General features: G+C 38.2%; 1 protein-coding gene and 1 long non-coding RNA gene across 4 annotated transcripts in view; one reads left to right on the top strand and one right to left on the bottom strand.

Annotated features, from left to right (window-relative positions):
* Window positions 1-4,084, top strand: part of LOC116854025 (lachesin-like) — a 471,144-nt gene that overhangs the window by 416,824 nt on the left and 50,236 nt on the right. The window lies entirely within an intron of this gene.
* The window catches only part of LOC116854026, a 92,626-nt gene continuing 91,188 nt past the window's right edge, over window positions 2,647-4,084 (bottom strand). Inside the window, exons 3-4 of the long non-coding RNA XR_004380065.1 lie at window positions 3,011-3,124; window positions 2,647-2,842 (exon numbers count right to left, since the gene is read on the bottom strand). This is a non-coding gene — a long non-coding RNA (uncharacterized LOC116854026). The remainder of the gene's footprint in view (window positions 2,843-3,010; window positions 3,125-4,084) is intronic.

Below are 4,084 nucleotides of genomic sequence, written 5' to 3'. Positions count from 1 at the left end.
CCCTTCCTCCCTATACACATACACAGCTTTCTATCGCATATGCATCCGCGCACGGCTGCTCTCCGGGGATTTCGAGCAAGGAGAGCGCCTCGCACGTACATGTCGCCACGGCTAAAAGAGTCCCTGCTAAAACTGCACTGTTTTACATCCCGTCGAGTAGAGAGAGAGAACATAATCTGGGATTTTTATTTCCCGCTCATCTCCCGCCGCAGTACGCCTCACGTGTGCTGCGTATACCGCGTCGCGCGAATTTCTGAAAAATATTGCAAAGTGGGAAACATGGCGGAGGACAGAACGCTCGATCGCGCCCCGATGGAGAGATATTCCGGAGGTGATAGAAAAAGAGAAGCGCGATCCGATCACGCGCTGTGCTTCCCCCAGCATGATTCTTACCGCGACAGGGAAAGAGACATCCGGCCATCACGAATGGAGAGTATAATTTTTGCGACATGTGTGCGTTCGAGAAGCAAATTGTATACGCGATACGTGAACAGTGGGACGCCGAAAGCGTCTCGATTGTATGACATATGCGAGCAATCTCACGCGCTACGACTCGAATGCATCCAATCTCCTTATCCGATAAAAGCAGCTTGACCAGATTCCAATTTCTCGCAATATACATTCTACATGTCCCGTGTATACTGAATATCAGCCGTAAATATTTCCCTTTGTGACAAAACGGGACAAACGCGCCTGTACGACGCTAGCTAGCAAATGTCGTGACACGACTGTAAATGTCGCGGACTGGCAACTTGCGAAAACGCGGAACATATCGCGCGGAGAGTATCACGGAAAACGAGTCTTACAGAAGAGATGTGGTGAAATCTATCGACTTTTTATCGCGCATTTGTTTTCTACCGCTCCGATATCAAATATAGAGCAATCAATATTTTCGTACATCACAATGTTTTCGTATATGAATCACAATATATCAGTGCACTAAAGTGCTGTTAACTGTGCTATTAAATGCTATTAAGTGCTATTAAATGTATTATATTGCATCATAATAAAAATATGTGGAGATGTAGTGTGATATCTATTAAGTGCTATTATATGTATTATACTGCATCATAATAAAAATATGTCGAGATGTAATGTGATATCTTAATGGGGAGTTGAAATTTTGATTCCACAATACTGCAATCGATTTTCGATTGTAATTAAATCGCAAATATATAAACGCTATTAAAATATCACATTCCCAACTCTTATCCTATTCATTAGAAATCAATGCGATTTACTAAACATGCATTACACCGTATGTCACTCTTTGAGTGTTGAGGTTCAACACTCACCATCATCGTTGAAAATCCATGGATGTCCCGGCCGGACCCACCAGCATAAAACTCATGGCCGCATCCCAAACTGCGTTGTTCTGCATCCGGTGTTCCCACCAAAGTGTCCAGTCTTCGTCGTCCCACGTTGATTATTTTTCACTTCCTCGTTCTTCATTGCGCACGTGGCGCAATTAATGTTCACGTTTTAACGGCATTTAGCGGATTAACGACGGCATCAATAAAAAGTTTGGATGATTTATCTCGGGACGAAATCTACGACTTCGATTAACAGAAAGTCGGAAAATCGGAATTAGTGCGCGGTTGTTTAATAAATGTTTATCGTGAAACGAAATGTAATTTAATAAATGTTTATCGTGAAATTTCAGCATTTCAAAAACATATCTGAAAATGATGAAAATCGCACCTGAAAATCGCGAAAATCGCGGTTGAAAATTGCAAAAATTGCACCTGAAAATCGCGAAAATCGCGGTTGAAAATTGCAAAAATCGCACCTGAAAATCGCGAAAATCGCGCCTGAAAATTGCAAAAATCGCGCCTGAAAATCACGAAAATCATGCCTAAAAATCGCGAAAATCTATCAAAGCTACATAAGAATTGATCAAAAATGGCGTGATATTCTCACGCTTGATGGCTTTGCAATATTTCTGCAAAAACTGCTCCACGATCTCATTAGCGAAATTACTTTCGAAATGCGAAAATCACGAATTTTATTCGACCAAAGGTTCTTGTCGAACGAACGTGTCCGCGACACAAACGTAAACATAAACAAACGAACTCGCGGCGATCTCGTCAAATCTATTAACACGAATTGCGCGAACAACGTATTAACCGTGTGACTCGACAGAAATTTTATTTCCACAGATATGAAATAGAAAACTTCAAATCGCAGCAGTTGCGAAATTCATTAACTGCGAGTGAAATTACCGTGAGTTTCGCGCACGTCGCTATTCCGACATGATTACTTCGCTACTCGCTTTGCGAAGTTTAAGGGTCGAACTTTAGTCGACCGTGCTCGGACAATCATAGTAGAAAATCGAACAATGAACGAAGTGGTACGAGTCGCTAATAAAATATAACATTATATTTCATTAACACAACTGTGAAGATTTGTCCTTGCTTGTTTAAAATCTATTAATTTACTTCAATTTTTTGTTCATCCGTTTGAAAGTTGTACGAAAGTTTTGTACAAAACAATGTAGCTCAATGTGTGTATGCGAGCATAAGCATGTATGTGTAAATATGTAAGTATGAGTATGCGGGTTTATAGGAGTGTATATGTGTATGTGTGATAGTAGATGTATGAATAATATAAAAATGTAATAGTGAGAAAAAATGATTGAGAGTATCAAAAGTGATTCTTACTTCTTAAAACAAGGAAAAGTGCGACTCATATCACTGAATCCCATCACATTACCCAAAACATGCAAAATAATACGAACAAGGTAAATCGCATTGATTGTAATGAAATCTTGAAAACGAACCCATTACCTAAAATCTTTGTACTTTCACCTTAGTATCTTTCCCATTTCTTTCACTCACCGAATCTGTAACAAAAATGTGATTTTGCTCATTAGATTAACGAATTCTATTTAACGGACTAAAATCACAGTAGATTAATTATTTGTGATAGTTCGAATCATTTCGATAAGATTATATTTATTATATTAGATTATATTAAAGAATGGAAAAATGCAGGCAATCTGTGAACTAACCTGCAAATCGACTCTGCATGGCCCGAACCGGATCCTCCGGTACCGCATCTGCCATCTACTGCATCCGTAATCTTCGCAGAACAGCGTCTCGATCGATCGTAAGCTCTGCTAAGTCTGAAAGCAAAAAATGATATTCTTGGTTAATAACAACGCTTATTCGTCGATCAGGCGAATCGAGAATATGTGGAGCGCGCTTTTTGCTCAAATTTACGAAAATCGAATGTGGCCGTTACCCTTCGAATTACACGTTGTGCTCAATGCTTACGATAATTCCAGCACGTTGACGGAGCACGCGAAATATCATCGCGATTCATCTCACGTCGCTTCAATTAACTCGGAAGAGATAATAGCGCGCAACGCAACGCAGCCATTCGTCTCCACGTCGCGGAATGATATGGCGCGCGATTGAGACACTAACTTGCGTATGATTGTTGCGATCCCCCCTCCCCCCTGTCGCGTCAAGGGCGACTAACTTCTGATGCGACAAAGCACGCTCGAGCGCACTGTGTATTCTGACATTTTTTTCTTTTTACTTTTTTGTAACTATAACTGAATATACTATTCACTAGCGGAACGAAAAAGTGAAGCAAATCAAAGACTAGACGTCATTACATGCTTGTTTAAATAGAATCAAAATTGCAAATAATTAATTACTTTTTCAATTAATTATCGACGATAATTGACGATTAATAAAAGCCTATTCAATTAAAAATATTTTAATTAACCACTGACTTCAAGAAATCTAATTAAATATTATTTAATTAACGATTGATTTGAAGGAATTCAATTAAAAATTATTGAATTAACGATTAAAATGAATGAAAGTAATTAAAGATTATTTGATTAACGACTAAACATAGTCAATGTAATTAAGGGTTATATTAACAATTTATATAAGCAAATTTAATCGAAAAGCGCGGTAAGACGATTGACTAATCGATGTCAATCGAAATTAACCGTAGTTACTTACATTGCTCATGGTAACCAACCGAGTTGAACATATGCTTTTATATATATATGTATATATATATATATATATATATATATATATATATATATATATATATATATATA

This window comes from Odontomachus brunneus, unplaced genomic scaffold (genome assembly GCF_010583005.1).
Source record: "Odontomachus brunneus isolate Ranch 3 - 2012 unplaced genomic scaffold, Obru_v1 Obru_scaffold_007, whole genome shotgun sequence".
NCBI classification, from domain to species: domain Eukaryota; kingdom Metazoa; phylum Arthropoda; class Insecta; order Hymenoptera; family Formicidae; genus Odontomachus; species Odontomachus brunneus.
Note: the sequence above shows the minus strand (reverse complement) of the source record. Positions and strands in the feature narration are given on the sequence as shown.